The sequence below is a fragment of the Amblyraja radiata genome, chromosome 12, assembly GCF_010909765.2.
Source record: "Amblyraja radiata isolate CabotCenter1 chromosome 12, sAmbRad1.1.pri, whole genome shotgun sequence".
NCBI lineage: Eukaryota > Metazoa > Chordata > Chondrichthyes > Rajiformes > Rajidae > Amblyraja > Amblyraja radiata.
The window spans coordinates 27,622,366-27,646,797 of record NC_045967.1 but is presented as its reverse complement, the minus strand read 5'-3'; positions in this window follow the sequence as shown (position 1 = coordinate 27,646,797).

The following is a 24,432-nucleotide window of genomic DNA, read 5'->3' as shown; positions in this document are numbered from 1 at the left end:
AACCAGAGCACCCAGAGGAACCCACGCGGTCACAGGAAGAACGTGCAAACCCCACACAGACAGCACCCGAGGTCAGGATTGTACCCGGTTCTCTGGTGCTCCGAGCCAGCAGTTCTACCAGCTGCAAAGCTGTGATCATCTGATATTGAGAACAGTGGATTAGAGTGTTCCACTGAACCATTGCACTTCTTTGTTCAGTGTTTCAGCAAACCCCCTAACCTATTAGAGAATAGATCACTTCTTGTTTCAGTATTAGCTGAAGCTTTTCACACTCGGTTTCAGAGCTGTTGATTTTCAGTTGGGGGTAATTTTTTTCAGAGATTTTCAGATGACAGAGAGGCACTGCGGTAGAGTTGCGGTCTTACAGCACCACAGACCTGGTGTAGGTTAATTGGCTTTTCTGAATTGTCCCTAGTTTGTAGGATAGGGTGATCGCTGGTCGGTGTGGACTCAGTGGGCCGAAGGGCCTGTTTCCACATTGTATCTGTAAAAGTCTAAAGTCTAAAATCCAAAGGTATGTTAATGTATTGGACACCAAGAGGAAGAAACTGTACATTGATGTAAAGTGCATGACTGCACCAATGCATTTCATGAATCAAAAGTAATTGCGGGTGAGTGGGAAATGGAAATGCAAAAGGCGCATTGGAGATGAGGAAATTATACTTATCCATTCAATTAAAAAAAATCTGTAATTGAAGTTTGAGTAAATAACATTACATGGATACTGCCAACTAGATTGGAGGGTGCAGGCTTGACACTATATCATGATATCGATCTGGCGGCACAAACTTTATGTTTTATTTGCACTAGATCATGTAGACATGGTTTTATTGCATGTTGAAATTCCAGCACACATTTTCCAACCATTTCATTCCCTTGGTGCCCAATATATTACCTAATACATACTGTATTATACACTTTCACTGTCTGAAAATTTCAGACAATTATATCAAAACTGAAAATCAGCAGCTCCAGCATTCAGAATGAACAGCTTTTTAAAATAACTGCAGGTTACGTAAGACTTTTGAAACCCGTATATTTCTTTCTTCTATCTTGCTGATGGATTTGCTTTTGACAAGTGTGCCTTGTCAGACAATCAGAGATTTATAGGATGTTCAGTCCTGACACACTCCCAGTGGAGACTGCTTAAAATAGAGTTATGAAACTGCAATACTGACTCTAGTCTGTGCCCCACTCAACTCTGCTTCAAGATCAGAGATTTTTTTATCCTCAGAAATGTATATAGATTCTTATTGATTTGCAACATGTTAGGAATAAATATGCCATGCATTGTTTAACATTAATAAAGGTAAGTCATTTGATAATAATTTTAACAGCCACTTGCTTGTGAATGGAAATATTCTTTTTGAAAAACAGATTTTGTGTACCAATGAAAATGTGGCTGAATGTTTCAGCAATGGTCTTTACAATTTGTAGCTATTGACAAGCCTTATTATGTTTCTTTAGTGTATTATGTTCTAATTTGTCAGCACACCAGCTCAATTATTGACCTATAGCCGAACAAAATACATTGAAAAGTTGCAGACTCCATAACTGGTTTGTAACTAAATGCTTACCTATTGTAATTTTTATGACAAGAAGGAGGCCATTCAGTCTATCAGATCCATGCTGGGCCCATCAAACTAATTTTTCACAAAACCCCTCTTCTTACTCCTGATACCCTTTTCAAATTTACTTTGATTCTGTGTGCCATGAACTTACACGAAGGGGTAAATTATAGTAGTTACTTAACCTACCAGCATGCTTTTGGGAAATGGGAGGAAACCAGAGCACCCGGTGGAAACACACATGGACACAAGGTGAATGTGCCAACACTGCGCAGGAACATCTGACGTTAGGATCACATTCAAGTGCTTGGCGCTGAAAGGCATTAGTATTAGCTGCTGCATTGGCCTGGTGCCATGTGGTATTGGCTGAGTTATCTTAGATAGGAATATAAATAGCACAAATGGCCTTGCTATCTTTGGTCAGGGAATGGAACTTTTTACTCAGATTTTACTTCGGAGTCACGTGAGTGACTACGTGATGAACCCCGCTAGGATGCATGCGTGTCATATCGCTACACACATTGCAACGAGTCACAGCAGGGGGAACGACGTTCCCCTTAGCGGCAGAATTTAAAAGCCGGGAACAGCAGGTAAGGAGACTCTGCGTTCTTTCCACTTACTTTACAGGTGGAGGCATGGACAGATCCACGAGAAACAAGAAGGCTGCGAAAAAGCTGGCGGGGGAGAACCGCGGAGTTGCGGGCAGCCAACAGCAGCCAACGGCACACCAATGTCCCGTAATGGGAACAGCTGTGCCCGACTTCGCTCCCGCACCAGCCAAATCAACACCACGGCCGGGCGGTAAAGCGAAGCAAAAAACAGACAGAGTCGTTGACTCCGATGAGTCCGACTTTGAACAGCCACGAGCGGCCAGTGCCCGAGAGCATTGGAGCCGGTTGGACCGGCTTGAGGAGCAGCCGCGAGCGGCCAGTGCCCGTGAGCATTGGAGCCGGTTGGAGCGGCTGTTGGAGCAAATACTCCAAAGTGACAGGCTCCGGGAGATGGAGACTAGTCACAGTGGGCAGCTAGTAAGTCCTACAGCAGTACCTCTTGTAGGGCTGCACAGTGTTTCTCCCTCATCAGAGGGGAGTACGGGGGGTCAATTCTGGGCTGACCCTGAAGAGGGGTGTGCAGAACATACCCCTAGTGTGCATGGGGTGCAAGAAAACCTATTGGATATGGTGTCCCAGTTTATTCAATCCGACCAAACTGGCCAAAACCTGGAGCCCAAAATAGCTGCAAGTATCGACTACATGTCATTCAACCAGCTACAAGGACAGGCATTATGGGACACCACAGCAAGACACTGACCACCAGGGAACTGCAAATCACTAAATGTTCCCAGTGTCAACCAGTGTATTTGGAAACATGTCGGAGCATCAATCAGAGCCAGGGACTTGAAAATACAAAAAGTTCTGAAAGTCCTAACAGCGGGAATTACGGCTCTCGCCCGCACATTAAACGAACAAGACATGACACAAGATCACCAAGATGCACTGGCTTTATTTTGCAACTCCCAATACGAGTTAAATAGTATTATGAAGAGTGCCATCCAACCAGCTTTAGACCCCAAATTTGCAGGCCTCTGCAAACCTGGAACCTCCAAACCACCAATATTACTATTTGGAGGTGACTTATCTAAACAGGTAAAAGAACTTGACGAAGAGGCTAAAACCTTGGGGCTCATTAAAGCAACGTCCAAAAACTACTTCGGCCAGAAACAGCACACCTACGCACCCACCAGTCGGCCAAGACAAACTGGTGAAAGCTCGAAGGCCAGGAACACTCAACATCGGTCTTTTTTAGGCCATGGCCCAGACCGGCCTTCCTGGAAAGTGCGCAAACCCTCAACACCGACCCAACTACAGACCCTGACACCGGCGCCTCAACATCCACGGAGGATGCCAAAAAAGTAACAAACCTACCACTGGTAACCATGGAGGTAGGTGGGTCTGGTTCCTTACGAATTGAAGGGAGCATGGAGGTTGGTGGGAGATTACACTTCTATCTGGATGCATGGAATAAGTTAACTACCGACACTTATATTTTAAGCAGTATCCAGGGTTATACCATAGAATTTATACAAAAACATAACCCTCCAGTTCAGCATGTACCGAACCGAATGTTCGTGCTTACAGGCAAAGAAAAATCAAAAGCACATGCTGAACTACAGCGGCTTTATAAAAAAGGAGTAATTGAGAAAACCCAACACGAATCACAGGAATTCGTGTCCAATATCTTTATCAAAAACGAGAAAGATGGTGGTTGCCGCATCATCATAGATTTGACTAATTTGAATACTTTCGTGCAATATATTCATTTCAAGATGGAAACCTTTGTTACTGCTAAGCAATTGATTTCCAAAGGTTACTACATGGTAAGCATCGATTTAAAAGATGCTTACTATACAATACCCATAAGAGGTGACCACAGATGTTATTTAAAATTCAACTGGATGGGTCAGCACCGGCAGTACAGGGCACTACCTAATGGTCTAACATCAGCCCCCACGCTGTTCACTAAAATTTTGAAACCAGCCCTAGCGTTTCTGCGGAAACGAAAACACATGGTAATGGCATATCTAGATGACATACTTATTGTGGGCAAAACTTTGGAATTGGCTAAACAAGCGGTAACAGCCACAAAACAATTATTTGAAAAGCTGGGGTTTATCATCCATCCAGTTAAATCTAAATTAACGCCTTCAACCACAATGGATTATCTGCGGTTCACCATTAACTCAGTTCACATGTCAGTGACTTTGCAGAAAGAAAAGGTTACAGCCTTAATGGAGGCTTGCAGCAAAATCATTGACATCACTAAACCATCCATCAGACTGGTAGCAAGAATAATTGGCAAAATAGTGGCTGCGTTTCCAGCCACACAATTCGGACCTTTAGATTATCGAAATTTACAGAGGGCTAAAATACGAGCACACAAAATTAATGGTGGTCATTTTGACAGACCAATGAAGCTACCAACAGAAGCCATAATGGAACTAAAATGGTGGAAAGAGAACATTAGGCATTGTTCAAATCCAATCATTATCAGCAACCCGTCTATGGTACTACAAACTGATGCCAGTGCACTTGGTTGGGGTGCTACCAATTCCATCTCCAGCTGTGGAGGGAGATGGAATGCACAGGAGGCATCATTATTACAAACACTGGGCATAAACTACCTGGAGATGTTAAGTGCATTCCATGGCCTTAAGTCACATTGTTCTGGGTTATATCACCAGCATGTTAGACTACAAATTGACAACACCACCGTGGTAGCATATATCAACCAAATGGGTGTAAACAAATCGACATCATGTGACAATCTGGCCAACACAATTTGGCAATGGTGTATCCAGAGAGATATTTGGATATCAGCTACCTACTTACCAGGTAAACTAAATTGAGTGGCAGACACCAGGTCACGCAAATTCAATGAAAACATTGAATGGATGTTGGATAAAAATGTATTTGCTGAAATGACAGCACGGTATGGAACACCAGATATCGATCTATTCGCATCCAGGCTCAATCACCAGTTATTGAATTATGTTTGATGGGAACCAGACCCTGGGGCAGCGGCAAAAGATGCATTTTTGCTGCATTGGGGGAAATTGTTTATTTATGCATTCCCTCCTTTCTGCCTCATCAGTCGCGTATTAAGGAAAATACAGCAAGACTCTGCGTCTGGTATTTTGATAGTACCCGATTGGCCTACTCAACCATGGTTCCCGGTGATACTCGACATGGTATTAGAACCATGCATCACCATCCATCATAGACCTAATTTACTGGTTCATCCCGCAACAAGGGAAAGTCACCCATGTCATAATTATACAAACCTATTAATTTGTAGAGTTTGAAAGCACCTCTACTACACCTGAGACTGACGGACCAAACAGTGGATATTATTTCAGCGGCCCACAGACAGTCCACCAAAAAACAGTACTTGGTGTACATCAAGAAATGGGAAATGTACTGTCACAACAATAACATCACCCACAGATCTATGAACATCCCGTCTGTTCTGGAATTCCTGGCAAGCCTCCATTACGATGAGGGGCTCAGTTATAGTGCCATCAACTGCGCCAGAAGTGCTCTGTCAACATACCTGTGGCAAGGAACAGAGCGGCATTCTGTTGGGACACACCCCCTGGTAACCAAACTCATGAGGGGCATTTTTAATGTTAATCCCCCAAGAACCAGGTACCCCCAAATATGGGATGTGAGCATTGTACTGACCATGTTAAGAAACTGGTCTCCAGCTACAGCTCTGTCCCTACAGAAACTGACTATGAAAACAGTCATGCTGATGGCCTTGGTCACGGCACAAAGTGTCCAGTCGCTACAGAAACTAAGGTTGGACAACATGACTATTTCATCTGGAAATTTAACTTTTCACATCAATGAATTAGTCAAACACAACAGACAGGGGTCAGCAGGCCTAAAAATAGAATTCAGGGTCTACCCGACAGATGATCGTCTCTGTATTGTAACACACTTACTATTATATATGGAGTATACTAAGATCATCAGAGGCAAAGAAATGGCACTTTTAATCAGCTACAAACAGCCACACAAAAAGTGACAGTCCAGACCATCTCGAGATGGCTAAAACAGGTCCTAATAAAGGCTGGAGTAGACACTAACATTTTAAAATCTCACTCCACCAGGGCTGCAGCTACATCGGCAGCTATGAAGTTGGATGTTCCTATCGACCAAATCCTCAAGACAGCAGGATGGTCAACGGAGAAAACTTTCCAACGATTTTATAACAAACCAGTAATTGAACCTGGAACATTTGCAGAAACAATTTTAAGTTCTGTAATATAATTTTACCCCATAAATAGGGGCTATAATTTGGTGTTAATAAATTTATCGTTGTTTTTCAATATCGTATTGATGTCTAATGATGTTAACACTATTCTCCCCATAATCAAGGCAGATGTGATGCATGGACTCGTTTCCACGGCGTGAAATCACAGAGCTTTAAAATCTTCACGTAGTCACTCACGTGACTCCGAAGTAAAATAGTAAGATTAAACGAGAACTTACCAGTTTGAAGTTTGATCGTTATTTTATGAGGAGTAACGTTGAGGGAATACGTGCCCTCCCCTCCCACCCTTGATCATATACTCAACTGGTATCTCTTCTCTAATCTTACTATGTTTAGTCATTACAGTTATCTGTGATTTCACGCCGCTGCTTTGAAGAATGACACGCATGCGTCCTAGCGGGGTTCTTCACGTATTCCCTCAACGTTACTCCTCATAAAATAATGATCAAACTTCAAACTGGTAAGTTCTCGTTTAATCTTACTATTCTGATTGTTACTCAGTGACTAGCATAGACATTTTTGAAACAGGATTTCATGCCTCCTTACATGCCTCCCCTGTGCCCCACAGTTCTGTTCTCATCCCCAATCCTTTCCACTTTCCATAGAGTTCACACCCTCTGAAACTCCTTGATTCACTCATCCCTTCCCACCCAATTCATCCTCTCTTCTGGTACTTTCCCCTACAATCACAGGAGATGTTACATCTGCCCCTACACCTCACTCACTTCCATTCATGGACCCCAGCTCTTCCAGGTTAGACAGAGGTCCACGTGCACCTTTTCAAACCTCATCTACTGCATTCTGTGCTCGGAATGTGGTCTCCTTTACATCGGCGAGACCAAGCAAAGACTAGGCAACTGTTACGCCAAACATGCCCTCTGTCAGCCAAGGCTGCCATGATCTTATTGTGGCTAATCATATTAACTCTCATTCTCATTCCAATACTGATCTTTTTCTCCTTGACCTCTACCATTGTCAGAGTGAGGCCACATGCAAACCGGTGGAACAGCATCTCGTATTCTGTTTGGGTAGCTTACAACTTAATGGTATGAACATTGAATTCTCCCAATTCAACTAATAACCCCACCTACCATCTCTTTTTCTCATGTCCACTTCCTCCTCCCCTGCATTCAAACATTTCTCCCACCCTTTCCCACCCTCCACCCCAATCACCCTATTCATCTCCCTTCATTACCACAGATCCTGTATTCCCCCATTTCCCATTTATGCCCCCTCTCCGACCTCCAGGCTGTCCCCTTCCACTTATATCCATCCAGATCTCTTGCTCTGGCTTTATATGTCACCCCTCCTCATCTTTCCTTTATGATACCCTTTTGCCTCCTTTTCACCTCTAGCCTTTGTCATTTACTCTACCCAGGTGCAGTCCCATCCCCACCTACCTTTTCCAACTTTCCTCCCACAACTCTAAGCAATCTGAAGAAGGATCCCAAGTAGAAATGTTATCTGTCCATTCCATCCATAGAGGTTGCCTGATGCATTGAGTTCCACCAGCACTTTATGTGTTGCTCAAGATTCTAGCATTTGTAGTTTATTGTGCCTCTATGGATTATTATATTGAGTTCAGCATTGGATCATATTTGATTATTACTTCCTTGAGGTTGTCCAAAATGGATTGTTCATGTCACAACATGCTACGTTTTATGGATACACATTTTTCAAGCAAAAACAACAAACTGGTCACCTGACCAATTGTCTTCCTGTTAGTTTCTGACAAAATGATGTAGAATGTCAAAAGTAGATCAATCAAAAACATACACCTTAATGCTCAGTTTGAAATTTATCAGGTATTTCACAGTTCACTATAATGGCAGTCCAGATATGAATAGGATAGTTGAATATCAGAGGTCATGTGAAAAATGTGACATCAAAAGCATTAAGATAACATTCAATTGAACATGGCATAAAGAAGTCAGTAAGGGTCAAGAGAAAATAAATCAGAGGATGGAATTACATCAGATATAAACAAAAATGACCTTGATAACAGATAGATGTCACAGTACATCATTTCACCAATTTTTTACAACAGTATTTTCTGTCCATCTATCTTCAGTCATTTCACTACTGACCTTTCCTTCATGGTATTCAGAAGTGAACTTGTTTGATAATGATTCCATAATAGTAAGCTCAATTAACAACTCCTCCTATATTAAAACCTGCCATATCAAACTAGAACGGGCTACCATCCAACAATGGATTGACAACTGGCAGGTAACAAAGATACCAAAGTGACAGAGTGGGAGAAGAAATTATATTCAGTAACTTATGCCAATTTATTTCAACAGAACCAATATTCCACAAATGATGTACAACTCAATTCTTTCTCCACAAGGGCTGCTGAACCCATTGGATATATTCATATCAGGATTACTAATCTTTTCAGAACTACTGCATATCAGAACTACTGCAGGTTTTGTTTTGCTGTTCATCCAGCAACATCTCAGGCTCCACATACAGACTGATGAAAACCAAATGTCCCCATCTCTTGAACTATCACACTGGTTCTGCTACATTGCTTCAGATTATATCACCAAGGCCATCCATTTCCATGACCGTAAATGATCTGTCTACTCCGTGTTTAATTTCATCTTCTGCTCAAATCTTCATCCATGTCTTTGCTAATTTTAGATATAACTCTTTGCAGTAAAGTGGCAAACTAGTGTAGTTGGTAGAATACGATACGATATGATATGATAGAACTTTATTTATCCTAGGAGGGAAATTGGTCTGCCAATAGTGATAAAACACGATACATGAAACATGAAAATAAAGTGAGGAGTGGAAAGGATTGTGGATGTACAAAGATTGGGGAGAGGGGAGGAGAGTCAGTCTACCACACGACAGAAGGGGGAGGAGTTGAACAGTTTGATAGTCACAGGGGAAAAGGATCTCCTGTGGCGTTCTGTACTGCATCTTGGTGGAAGCTGTCTGTTGCTGAAAGTACTTCTCAGGTTGACCAGTGTGTCATGGAGGGGGTGAGCTGTATTGTCCAAGATGCTCCGCAGTTTGAGGAACATCTTTCCCTCCAAGACCCCCTCCAATGAATCCAGCTCTGCCCCTTGGATGGAGCCAGCCTTCCTGATAAATAGGTGCCTCACAGTTCCAGTGACCTGGCTTTTATCATGATGACTGGTGTTATCTGTTAGAAGTTTGAACATTTTCCCTGTGACAGTGTAGGTTTCTACCAGTAGCTCCAATTACTTCCCAGGTCTGAAAGATGCCAGGCTTGGTGTGTTAACTGACCACTGTAAATTGACTCCAGTATTGAAATTAATAGTAGAATTTTTTATTAATGGGAATGTGGTGAGAATAAATATTGAACAATTGTTGACTCAAATAATCATACAACGCAGACACTGAGCCCATATTAATTATCATTGGTTCTTGATTCCATTTTATTCACCACATATTCTATTAGATTCTCCCAGAATCTACTACTTACTATTGGCAATTAACCAACCAACCTGTAAATTTTAGTGATCTGGGAAGAAACTGGAGCACCCAGAATAAACATGCAAACTCCACACTGTTTACACAAAAGAACAGTGCTGAACCTGGGCCTTTGGAGCTGTGAGGCAGCAGCTTCATTAACTGTGCCACAGGTGTAGAATGTGTGTAAAAATGCTTGATTGTCAATGCAGACTCGCTTTATATAGTCAGCAGAACCAATTAAGACTTTATACTACTCTTCCACCTGTCCTTTTAAATTCTGAAATTCCCTTCCTAAGCCTCTCTGGCAGTCTGTCTCTACTTATTTTAGAAAACTATTGAAGCATTTTGTCAACTCTTTAACATTTTCGATTGCGACTTGTGGTTACTTTTACTTTTGATAATAATCACGTGAAGCTCTTTGAAATATTTCACCATTTTCATGTGACTGTACAACTGCAAATTGTTCTTCTATTATATATTAGTGCTATTAATATTTAGAAAGTACTTATCAAACTTTATGTTGTACCTTTAATTTGTGTTCTGAATAAGTAAAAATTCTCAACACAAGAATATTTTTCATTGTACATTTTGCTCAAGATTCACCTTAATGGTCCTTGCTTCCTACCTCTGCAGATTGCAAACACATCAGACTGGCTTAAATCAAAGGCACATTCATTGAAATACAATTGGTTTATACTTAATTAAATATTTGATTTTCTAATTAGATCATAAAATTCAACCAAGCAAGGCCATATTAAAATACATAATTCAACATATATGCGCAGAAGTTATAAGCTTCATTGATAAAACCATTTTTTGTTATCACAGTTTTGACTGCACAGAACAAATTTAAATTAAAACTAAAACACTCTAAGCTTAAATCTAAGCTTAAGTACAACTGTATTTTTGCAGCTGGTAAATGTACATTCACAAACCCTATGATGCTTATTTTGTACGAATGAGAGTCAAAATGCAACTCACAGGTGAAAACCAATGCTTCACAGCATGCTGCAGATCAGTCGGTAAATAACCAAATGACTGTGAATGAAGGCATCAACAACGAGTAAGTGAAGAAAGGTCAATGAAGCTGGTTTAGAAGGTATAGAATTCTGATGAGAGCACAAACATATAAATTATTAAATTAGTTCCAAACTTCTTTCTCAGTTGGTATTAGTAGGAGATTTCTGACTAGTTTACAAAAGTCAACAACTGAATATAACTTTTAACACCTCGGCTTACAGCATAGAACAGTAAATTGCTAAGAATGCGTATGTCACAAAATGTCACAACGTACTGCAATTTCAGTAATGATACTGAGTTTAAACTAATTATCTATGGAAGTTTCAGCATTCCAGTGAGCTATTCCCAGTAGTTTTCCTGATGCCCCAATACCCTCATTAGATTGCAGACTTGCACCAATTCGACACAGCTTCCTGTGAGGAGGCCACTCAAACACCATGCATTAGGTTAGACCCACTTTACAATTCATCCAATAAAGCAGAACATGGAACAGAACAGCACAGCACAGCACAACGCAGCCTATTTGGCTCAAATTTCCTGGGCTGGATGTGATGCCAAGTTAAACTAATATTCTCTGTCTGCATGTGAACCATATCCCTCCATCCCCTGGATATCCATGTGCCCATCTAACAATTTTTTTAAATGCCACAATTGCATTTGCTTCCACCACCACTCCAGACAGTCCATTGATGTTACCCACCATTTTCTGTGCAGGAAAACTTGCCCCGCATATTTCCTTTAAACTTTCTCCCTCTGACCTTAACGCTATACTTTTGAGCCTTTGACATTTTCACTCTGGGGAAAATGGTTCTCTCTACCCTATATGTGCCTCTCACAATTTTACATACTTCCATCAAGTCTCCATCAGTCTCTGATGCCGCAGAGGAAACAGTTAAATATAGACACAAAAAGCTGGAGTAACTCAGCAGGTTAGACAGCATCTATGCAAAAAAAGAAATAGGTGACGTTTTGGGTCAAGAACCTTCTTCAGACAATTAAAGATGACCAACCGTTCCTTGGTGCTAATACCATCTATACAGGCAGGCCTCTCCAAAGCTTCCACACCACTACTACACACAATACTCCAAAGGCAGCCTAACCAAAGTCCTATAAAGCCTCACCATTACTTACTGAATCTTATACTCAATACATCAAACGATGAAGGCAGGCATACCATACATTTTTTTACCACTCTATCTACTTTCATGGAGCTATGAAGTCAGACCCTAGATTCCTCTGTACATAAATGCTGTTAAGGATCTTGCCATTAACCGTATACTTTTTCCAAATATTCAATCTCTTAAAGTATACCACGGTGGCACAGTGGTAGAGTTGCTGCCTTACAGCACCAGAGACCCGGGTTCGATCCTGACAATGGGCTCTGTCCGTACGGAGCATGTACGTTCTCCCTGTGACTTGCATGGGTTTTCTCCAAGAGCTCTTGTTTCCTCCCACTTTCCAAAGACGTACATGTTTGTAGGCTAATTGGCTTGGTGCCTTAGTGGGCGTAGGATACTGTTAGTGTGTGTGGATTGCTGGTTAGCGTGGGTTCGGTGGGCCGAAGGGCCTGTTTCCACACTGTATCTCAGAACTAAACTAAACAACACCTCAAACTTGCTCAGATTTTACTCCATGTGCCATTTCAACAAGAGAGGGGGGGGAGAGAGGGGGGGGGAAGAGAGGGGGGGGGGGGAGAGAGGGGGGGGTAGAGAGAGGGGGGGAAGAGAGGGAGGGGGGGGAAGAGGAGGGGGGGGGGGAAGAGAGGGGGGGGGGGAAGAAGAGAGAGAGGGGGGGGAAGAGAGGGGGGGGAGAGAGGGGGGGGGGGAGAGAGGGGGGGGGGGAGAGAGAGGGGGGGGAAGAGAGGGGGGGGGGAGAAGGGGGGGAAGAGAGGGGGGGGAGAGAGGGGGGGGAAGAGAGGGGGGGAAGAGAGGGGGGGGAAGAGAGAGGGGGGGGAAGAGGGGGGGGGGAGTAAGGGGGGGAGGAAGAGAGGGGGGGAAGGAGGGGGGGGAGAGAGGGGGGGGAGAGGGGGGGGAAGAGAGGGGGGGAAGAGAGGGGGGGAGCGGGAGAGAGGGGGGGGGGAGAATGAGGCGGGGACGGAGAGGGGGGGGAAGAGAGGGGGGGGAAGAGAGGGGGGGGGAAGAGAGGGGGGGGAAGTGGGGGGGGAGAGAGGGGCGGGGGGGAGATGGAAGAGAGGGGGGGGGGAACAGAGACGAGGGGGGGGGGAAGAGAGGGGGGGCGGAAGAGGAGGGGGGGAAGAGAGGGGGGGGGGAAAGAGAGGGGGGGGGAAGAGAGGGAGGGGAAGAGAGGGGGGGAAGAGAGGGTGGGGAAGAGAGGGGGGGAAGAGAGGGGGGGAAGAGAGGGGGGAAAGAGAGGGGGGGGCAGGGGGGGGGGAAGAGAGGGGGGGAGGGAGAGAGGGGGGGAGAGATGGGGGGGGGGGGAGGAAGAGAGGGGGGGGGGGAAGAGAGGGGGGGAAGAGAGGGGGGGGAAGAGAGGGGGGGAAGAGAGGGGGGGGAAGAGAGGGGGGGGAAGAGAGGGGGGGAAGAGAGGGGGGGGAAGAGAGGGGGGGAAGAGAGGGGGGGAAGAGAGGGGGGGAAGAGAGGGGGGGAAGAGAGGGGGGGAAGAGAGGGGGGGAAGAGAGGGGAGGAAGAGAGGGGGGAGGAAGAGAGGGGGAGGAAGAGAGGGGGGAAGAGAGAGGGGGGAAGAGAGAGGGGGGAAGAGAAGGGAGGAAGAGAGAGGGGAGGAAGAGAGGGAGGCAGAGAGAGGGGGGAAGAGAGAGGGGGGAAGAGAGAGGGGGGAGAGAGAGAAGGGGGGAGAGAGAGGGGGTGAAGAGAGGGGGGTGAAGAGGGGGGGAGAGAGAGGGGGGGAAGAGAGAGGGGGGGAAGAGAGGGGGGGGGAGAGGGGGGGGGGACGAGAGGGGGGGAAGAGAGGGGGGGGAAGAGAGGGGGGGGAAGAGAGAGGGGGGGAGAGAGAGGGGGGGGAAGAGAGAGGGGGGAAGAGAGGGGGGGAGGAGGAGGGGGGGAGGAGGCGGGGGGAGGAGGAGGAGGGGGGTGAGGAGGAGGAGGGGTGAGGGGGGGGGTGAGGAGGAGGGGGGGAGGGGGGGGGGGGGAGGAGGAGGGGGGGAGGAGGAGGGGGGGAGGAGGAGGGGGGGAGGAGGAGGGGGGGAGGAGGAGGGGGGTGAGGAGGAGGGGGGGAGGAGGAGGGGGGAGGAGGAGGGGGGAGGAGGAGGGGGGAGGAGGAGGGGGGAGGAGGAGGGGGGGAGGAGGAGGGGGGGAGGAGGAGGGGGGGAGGAGGAGGGGGGAGGAGGAGGGGGTGAGGAGGAGGAGGGGGGTGAGGAGGAGGAGGGGGTGAGGAGGAGGAGGGGGGTGAGGAGGAGGAGGGGGGTGAGGAGGAGGAGGGGGGTGAGGAGGAGGAGGGGGGTGAGGAGGAGGAGGGGGGTGAGGAGGAGGAGGGGGGTGAGGAGGAGGGGGGGAGGAGGAGGGGGTGAGGAGGAGGGGGGTGAGGAGGAGGGGGGAGAGCAGGGCGGCCGGGCAGCGGGCAGCGGACGTCAACCAAAGGACTGCGAGTTCAGCGGCTTCAAACCAGGGTGCGACTTGCTCGTTCTTTCTGAGTCTTTTGAATAACAGGAGGAGGGAGGAGGGAGGAGTGGGGGGTGGGGGGTGGGGGGTGTCGTTACTTGCAGCACGTGGAAGACAGCAGGCACGCAGATCCATTGTGACATCATCAGCGAAATTGTATACTTTCAACGTGGCATATAGTATGGAAGTGTCAAGGTTAATTAAATCAATTTGCCATGAACTGACATTATTTTCTTAACTGGAGCTTGTCCTGTTAAATTTTAGTGGTCAGTGCTTTGGAATTAACTAGAATATGAGCAGAATGAAACATTTGTTTTGCCTCTCACACTACTACTACTACTACATGGTAAATCAAGTCTGCTCCATCTGTAAATATATAAATCTGATTCATACAATTAGGAAAAATATAAAGAAGAAAGAAAATATGCCTGCTATTTATATTGGGTTACATTTCCTGGATATAAACAGATGTTCATGAACAAGTCCCCAGAGATGTACTGCAGCAATTAGAAATACATTGCCTAATTATTTGCTCATCGTTTTCTGTTAAGCAGCTTCCCTTGAGGCTGAGAATTATTTTCTAATTTATACAAAATATCTTTCCATGTTTGAACAAGTTGCTTGTCAGTCTACGCAAATCTCTTGGAGTGTCATTCCTTTTCTGCAAAGAAAGGACAAGAGTGGCATCATGTTTGAAGGGGTATCAAGGAAAACATCGGGAAAGACTATAGTAGAGGCACCTGGGAATGGATTTATTGGAATATCATCAGAAATTGAGCATTTGTCCTGCAAAAATATGCAGTTTTGCATGATTATTTTTCTACTGTAGTGTAGCATCCATCAGTTATTTATAAGCTGAAACTGCAAAAACAAAGATGTAGCAAATCTATTTTATATGTAACTCTGTAATAAAGAGAACACCAATAAAGAATTGGGAAATCAAAGATATTTTTAAATATAAAGTCATTAGAAATCTTAAATATATTAATAACTCATGGACATTTCTTTCTTGCTATTCATCCTGGAACTATTACATTTCAATTTTCTAGAATCCTATTTTCTATTCATCAACAATTGCTACATTCTTGTCAAAGGGCATGCAGTGTTTGCAACATTTGAGTGTTAATATACCATCAAGAGTGTACTCAGGAGCATGACATTTGATATATTGCCCCATCCACTGCATTGGCCTGGAATTGGTTACCTTTCATATAGACGTTTTGTTGATTCTGATAAAAGGTCATCAATCTAAAATAACTGCTCTTCTCCTCACAGATGTTGCCTGACGAGATGAGTAATTCCAGCATTCTCTGATTTTGTTTAACATTAGCTCCACCTTATCCACTTACCTTAGTGTACAGCAATACTGCTCATCCTCAACAACTTCTCTTTTTCCCACCCCACCCAAGCCACAATCTCCCTATGTACTTTCCCCTGAACCCCCCAAGTGATGTAACACTTGTCCATACACCTTCGCCCCCATCTGCATCTAGGGATTCAAACAGTCCTTCTAGGTGAGACAGATGCACATACACTTACTTAAACCTCATCTGCTGTATTCTGTGCTCCCAATGTGGCCTCATTATATTGGCTCGAGCAAACATAGACTAGACGGCCGTTTTGCTGAACACTTGTGCTCGGTCAGTCAAGGCCTGCTGGATCTTCTGGTTGCTAACCGTTTTATTTCCCCTTCCCATTTCTACACTGACATTTCTGCCCTGGGCCTCTTACATTGACAAAATCAGACCACGTGCAAATTGGCGAACGCACTTCATATTCCCCTTGGGCAATTTACAAACCAATAGTATGAACATTAAACTCCCCAAATTTAAGTAACATCAAACCTCCCTCCCTCCCTCCCACCCCTCTCTTTCCTATGCTCCTTGCACTATTGTGTACACATTCCCCCTCCATCTACCGTTTCTCTGTCACCTAATCTCTCCCTCTGGCTATATATATTTCACTCCTCTGACTAGCTATCAACCCCCCTCCTACAATCAGTTTGAAGAAGGGTCCCGACTGAAAACGTCGCCTACATTGTCCTCCAGAGATGCTGCCTGATCCGCTGAGTTACTCTAGGACTTTGTATTTCTCTTCCTTGATTACAATTCCACAACTCTATTGTGGTTTTGGTTAATAATTTTCCTTTAATACTTCTAAAGTGTTCTAAAGTAAGACTCCAGATGACACTGAGGGACTCTAGAGACAAGACCATCAGTGCTGTTGCGCTGCCCCTAGTAACTGGCCGGAAGTGGACACCATCTGATGCAGTCATCAGCCCTGAGGCACAAAGACATCGTGGGGCAAGTCCAGCAGGGAAGAGGAGGCTTTGGCCTTACGACAAGTAAACCAACTTGGCGAAAGGCCACAACATCAGAGCGGAGGACATTGGTGGTCAAGGAGGTGCGGCGACAAGAGGAGGCCGCAAGAAGTGCAAAGGCGGTCTCTCTTGCCAAACAGGGGCAATGGATGCAGTGGGAAGGTGTGGAGCGGAGGAAGATCAGCTGGAAAGAACTATGGGAAATGGAAGCAAGCAAGATCAGCTTCATCATCAGGGCGACTTATGACGTGCTTCCATCACCAAAGAACCTCCATCAGTGGTACGGCGAGGATCCAACCTGTACCCTCTGCCCAACTCCAGCGACCCTCAAACACATCATGGTAGGCTGCAAGACCAGCCTCACGCAAGGGAGATACACGTGGCGGCATAATCAGGTACTAAAAAGCCTGGCATCAGCCCTTGAGAACAGGCGGTGTGCGACCAACTCCTTGCCTCCGAGAGCAAGCAACCCCCCCCCCCCCCCTAAGGGCAACAACCTTTGTCCGAGAAGGACAGAAAACATCTAAACATCCTTCTACCAGATCAGAAGAAGGAAACCTATGCAGGGCCTGTGACTGGAGGATGCTGGCAGACATCGGCCGACAACTAATTTTTCCACCTGAAATTGCTTCCACCAACCTCAGGCCAGACTTGGTGTTCTGGTCCCCTTCACAGAAGACTGCTTACATCATAGAGCTCACAGTTCCATGGGAGAACTCTGTTGAGGAGGCCTATGAGCGTAAGAAGCTGCGCTACGCAGAGCTTGCAGCAGAGGCAACGCAGCGTGGCTGGAACACCAAAGTCTATCCAGTTGAAGTGGGATGCAGAGGATTTGTTGCGTCATCTACCATCAGACTGCTGAAGGAGCTTGGAATCCACGGTCAGGCTCTGTGGAAGACCATAAGATCACTCTCAGAAGCAGCCGGTGGATTTGGCTCAAGCGGAAAGACCCATGCTGGGCCCCAAGTACGTCAGAGTGAATCTTTGGGACGGTTTGACAAGGGACACGCGCTGAGGGCTGATCATCCTGCAGCGGGCCGCCCTTGTGGAGGGTGTATAGTGTTAAAAGGCCGAAACACCCAGTGATGCAAGGGTACACTACTGATGATGTGTCCTGTGCCCAACTGTCCTGAAGGTTACCCAGGCCAAGATATACGTATTCCCCCCCCCCCCGCCCACCACCGATGTTGAGTGTCTACCACTCTCAACAATCAACGAATGTCGTGAAATGCTCCCCACCTATTGGCACAAGGGACTTCTTAACATCTTGTCCTGTGTATTTGATTCCCATAGTTCTAGGTAACAATACTTAAAACAACACTAATCATTCAAAAATTTTCATTCAAAGCTTACATCTTGTCAGAAAAAAAGTTGCCTTTATCTCTATTATAAAACCTAATTAATCATTTGGTACAATAATTTAATTCAGCAGTGATGCTGATGGTCACTGATGTCCAGCTACTTTGACATTTTTAATTCTCAAGGCAAAAATGAAGGTATTGCAGATGCTGGTTTACTCAACGGGTCTGGACTGGCGGCATAACTCAACGGGTCTGGCGGCATAACTCAGTGGGTCTGGCGGCATAACTCAACGGGTCTGGTGGCATAATGGCTATATATGGATGGGAAAGGAATGGAGGGTTATGGTCTGAGCGCAGGTATATGGGACTAGGGGAGATTATGTGTTCGGCACGGACTAGAAGGGTCGAGATGGCCTGTTTCCGTGCTGTAATTGTTATATGGTTATAACTCAACGGGTCAGGCATAACTCAGTGGGTCTGGTGGCATAACTCAACGGGTCTGGCATAACTCAACGGGTCAGGCATAACTCAACGGGTCTGGCATAACTCAACGGGTCTGGCATAACTCAACGGGTCAGGCATAACTCAACGGGTCTGGCATAACTCAACGGGTCAGGCATAACTCAACGGGTCAGGCATAACTCAACGGGTCAGGCATAACTCAACGGGTCAGGTGGCATAACTCAACGGGTCAGGCGGCATAACTCAGTGGATCTGGCGGCATAACTCAGTGGGTCAGGCGGCATAACTCAACGGGTCAGGCATAACTCAGTGGGTCTGGCATAACTCAACGGGTCAGGCGGCATAACTCAACGGGTCAGGCAGCATCTCTGGAGCACTTGGATAGGTGACTTATTTCACACATTGTGTCTCTTTCACACATGATGGCCAAAGCATGACCTTGCACCTCTACATTGATGAAAACTCATTGTATTGTATAGCAGACTGGAAACTGGGAATCAGAGACCACTTTCCTGGGCTTGAAGCAGGTAATGATATCCATTCATTTTTCCAAGGATGCTTAGAGTGAAGATTTGGGCCACTTTAGTGTTGGACTCTTTCATGAGCCCTCATCTTAGGTATAGGTTTACTGGCAGGCTGTTTATCCAATGATGCATTTGAGTATGTTTACACATCACCCATTCTCTGTGATCTGCCCCATGTAAGTCACCTGTTGCAGAACCACTCTGGAACCTCATCCTCCAGCAAGATGGCACATGGATTAATCTCTTATCCATTTGAGCTCTTGCACACTTGATCACATTGTCTCACCAGATGAGGATTCTGTGTTAGTATCTGAGTTTGTCACTACTACTGCAACCTAGATTGACGCTCCCCATGAATATTTATTTTGTTCTTCCTCTTCCTCTACTGGCCTGACAGGTTCCAGTCCTTGGGTAACTCAAATCGAAAAGCAACAAGGCTGGGGTTCTTGTAAAATGGAAGGAAGATGTAAGAAACAAAGCTTAGAATACCATCAGGATTGCAGAGGCAGGTGATCTGACAATGGCTGCCTCATCAAGAGCCTGGTCATGAGAATTAACCATAGCATTAGGCACTACTGAATCCATCTAAGACCAAGATAGGTGTTTTCTTTGCTTACTGCACCAGAGTGAACCATGCAATTACGTTCAGGTAAGACAGAGAGCAGAGGGCCAAGGGGGCGCAGAGGTCCCAAGTAAAGTGGGGAAGGGCTGTGCATAGATAGGGTTTCTTATGGTGCTGGATTTTATAAGCAAAAGTCAGTGGTCAGGAGATGGGGGGAGAGATAAATGAGCACGATTGGTCAGGGTTGTTCAGGTAATTAGTACATGAATTGGGTTGGGTCAGGTGATAAGTGGGCCAGCTCTTTGGGTGGGTTAGACATTGACTATACGTTTGGGGTGGATGTGGGGCTCTAAATGAGAAATGGTAAGTAAATAAGCTACTAAAGTTAGGCTCCCAGCTCTGGGCTTGGGGTTACTCAGTGAATCCATTTCAGGCCAGCAGCACCATGCAAATAGGTTTGGGTTGTAGATACCCAATGCCAGATGCACTATAACCATCTTGACCACTTCTCATGGCAATGCCCAAAACAAGTATTGCATCAGATAAGGTGTTGTAAATGAAAGTGCAATGGCAAAACTTTAATTCCAACAAAACTAATTCACAATGGGTCTGGTCAAATTTCCAGACATACCATGGTTGCAGTTTATTCATGCAAACATTAATATTAACCATATAACCATATAACAATTACAGCACGGAAACAGGCCATCTCGACCCCTCTAGTCCGTGCCGAACACATAAACTCCCCTAGTCCCATATACCTGCGCTCAGACCATAACCCTCCATTCCTTTCCCATCCATATAACTATCCAATTTATTTTTAAATGATAAAAACGAACCTGCCTCCACCACCTTCACTGGAAGCTCATTCCACACAGCTACCACTCTCTGAGTAAAGAAGTTCCCCCTCATGTTACCCCTAAACTTCAGTCCCTTAATTCTCAAGTCATGTCCCCTTGTTTGAAACTTCCCTACTCTCAGTGGGAAAAGCTTTTCCACGTCAACTCTGTCTATCCCTCTCATCATTTTAAAAACCTCTATCAAGTCCCCCCTTAACCTTCTGCGCTCCAAAGAATAAAGCCCTAACTTGTTCAACCTTTCTCTGTAACTTAGTTGCTGAAACCCAGGCAACATTCTAGTAAATCTCCTCTGTACTCTCTCTATTTTGTTGACATCCTTCCTATAATTAGGCGACCAAAATTGTACACCATACTCCAGAATTGGCCTCACCAATGCCTTGTACAATTTTAACATTACATCCCAACTTCTATACTCAATGCTCTGATTTATAAAGGCCAGCACACCAAAAGCTTTCTTTACCACCCTATCTACATGAGATTCCACTTTCATGGAGCTGTGCACAGTTATTCCCAGATCCCTCTGTTCACCTACATTCTTCAATTCCCTACCATTTACCATGTACGTCCTATTTTGATTTGTCCTGCCAAGATGTAGCACCTCACACTTATCAGCATTAAACTCCATCTGCCATCTTTCAGCCCACTCTTCCAACTGGCATAAATCTCTCTGTAGACTTTGAAACTCTACTTCATTACCCGCAACCCCACCTATCTTAGTATCATCTGCATACTTACTAATCCAATTTACCACACCATCGTCCAGATCATTGATGTACATGACAAACAACAGTGGACCCAACACAGATCCCTGTGGCACCCCACTCGTCACTGGCCTCCAACCTGACAAACAACCATCCACCATTACTCTCTGGCATCTCCCATTCAGCCACTGTTGAATCCATCTTGCTACTCCACCATTAATACCCAACCATTGAACCTTCTTAACCAACCTTCCATGAGGAACCTTGTCAAAGGCCTTACTGAAGTCCATATACACAACATCCACTGCTTTACCCTCATCAATTTCCCGAGTAACATCTTCAAAAAATTCAAGAAGATTAGTTAAACATGACCTTCCAGGCACAAATCCATGTTGACTGTTCCTAATCAGACCCTGTTTATCCAGATGCTTATATATATTATCTCTAAGTATTCTTTCCATTAATTTGCCCACCACTGACGTCAAACTAACAGGTCTATAATTGCTAGGTTTACTCTTAGACCCCTTTTTAAACAATGGAACAACATGCGCAGTACGCCAATCCTCCGGCACTATTCCTGTTTCTAATGACATTTGAAATATTTCTGCCATAGCCCCTGCTATTTCTACACTAACTTCCCTCAATGTCCTAGGGAATATCCTGTCCGGACCTGGAGACTTATCCACTTTTATATTTCTCAAAAGTGTCAGTACTTCCTCTTCTTTGATCCTCATAGTTTCCATAGCTACTCTACTTGTTTCCCTTACCTCACATAATTCAATATCCTTCTCCTTGGTGAATACCGAGGAAAAGAAACTGTTCAATATCTCCCCCATCTCTTTTGGCTCTGCAGATAGTTGGCCACTCTGACTCTCTAATGGACCAATTTTATCCCTCGTTATCCTTTTGCTATTAATATAGCGGTAGAAACCCTTCGGATTTACTTTTACCTTACTTGCCAAAGCAACCTCATATCTTCTTTTAGCTTTTCTAATATCTTTCTTAAGATTCTTTTTACATTCTTTATACTCCTCAAGCACCTCATTTACTCCATGCTGCCTATGACTATTGTAGATCTCCCTCTTTTTCCGAACCAAGTGTCCAATTTCCCTTGAAAACCATGGCTCTTTACAATTTTTACGATTTCCTTTCAACCGAACAGGGACATAAAGATTCTGTACTCTTAAAATTTCACCTTTAAATGTACTCCATTTCTCTTCCACATCTTTCCCATAAAACAAACGGTCCCAATTTACTCCTTTTAAATCCTTTCGCATCTCCTCAAAGTTAGCCTTTCTCCAATCAAAAATCTCAACCCTAGGTCCAGTTTTGTCCCTCTCCATAATTATATTGAAACTAATGGTATTGTGATCACTGGACCCGAACTGTTCCCCAACGCATACCTCTGCCACCTGACCCATCTCATTTCCTAACAGGAGGTCCAGTACCGCCCCTTCTCTAGTAGGTACTTCTATGTATTGTTGCAAAAAACTATCCTGCACACATTTTACAAACTCCAACCCATCCAGCCCATTTACAGAATGTGTTTCCCAGTCTATGTGTGGAAAATTGAAATCTCCCACAATCACTACCTTGTGCTTACTACTAATATCTGCAATCTCCTTACATATTTGCTCTTCCAATTCTCGCTCCCCATTTAGCGGTCTATAATACACCCCTATAAGTGTTGCTACCCCTTTCCCATTTCTCAGTTCCACCCAAATAGCCTCCCTAGACGAGCCCTCTAATCTATCCTGCCAAAGCACTGCTGTAATATCTTCCCTGATAAGCAATGCAACACCTCCACCTCTTGCCCCTCCAATTCTATCACACCTGAAGCAATGAAATCCTGGAATATTTAGTTTCCAATCACAGCCCTCCTGCAACCATGTTTCACTGATCGCCACAACATCATACTTCCAGGTGTCAATCCAGGCTCTAAGTTCATCCACTTTTCTTACAATGCTCCTCGCATTAAAATATACACATTTAAGAAACCCACCCTCTCTTATTCTCTGATTATTTTCTTTTTCTTCTCTCTCCCCTACATTTTGGGTCAGAGTGCTACCATTCTCTGCCCCCTGCTTCACACACTGATTGCTACCTTTCCCAATTTGAGTCCCCCCCCCCAACCATACTAGTTTAAAGTCTCCCCAGTAGCCTTTGCAAATCTCCCCGCCAGGATATTGGTCCCCCTTGAGTTCAAGTGCAACCCGTCCTTTCTGTACAGGTCGCACCTTCCCCAAAAGAGGTCCCAATGATCCAGAAACTTGAATCCATACCCACTGCACCAGTCTCTCATCCACGCATTTATCCTCCACCTCGCTCCATTCCTACTCTCACTGTCGCGTGGCACAGGCAGTAATCCTGAGATTGTTACCTTTCCAGTCCTTCTCCTTAACTCTCTACCTAACTCCCTAAATTCTTCTTTCAGGACCTCTTCTCTTTTTTTACCTATGTCGTTGGTACCTATATGCACCACAACCTCAGGCTCCTCTCCCTCCCATTTCAGGATTTCTTGGACACGTTCAGACACATCCCTGACCCTGGCACCAGGGAGGCAAACTACCATCCGGGACTCCTGTCTGCGTCCACAGAATCGCCTATCCGACCCCCTGACTATAGAGTCCCCTATTACAATTGCCCTCCTCTTCTTTTCCTTACCCTTCTGAGCAACAGGACCGGTCTTTGTGCCAGAGGCCCGGCCGCTGTCGCTGCCCCCAGGTAGGCTGTCTCCCCCACCCTTACTCAAACATGAGTACTTATTTTCAAGGATTTCAAGTAATATTCACACACATTGCATTGAAAGAGGAAGAGATTAGCAATAGAATTTCCAGATAGTAGCTATAACTTCTACCTCAGCATCATGGGATTACATATGATCACCAATTGCTTCACCTCTGTGAATGACACATCTCCTCACTCATCACCTACCAGGGCATCCAGTGCTTAATTGTGAAACCTATGTCATGTGATCAGTCACTCTTCAATTTATTACAGTATATTATAGACTTGTTCACAAATCATTCATCATTGCTTGCAAATAGAACTTGCCTCCACTTTAAGAGATGCAGCTGACTTAAATCCCACCAAAGATATTGTGCTCCCTGCTGATGTATACAGCCAATGAACAGCATTGTAATATTGGCTGCTGGCAGCAATTATGTAAAACAGCATGAAACCTTTGCCCATTTTGAAGCATATCCAAATTAACTTCCTAAAACTACAAAGACCACCCAGTGGTCACAGAGGT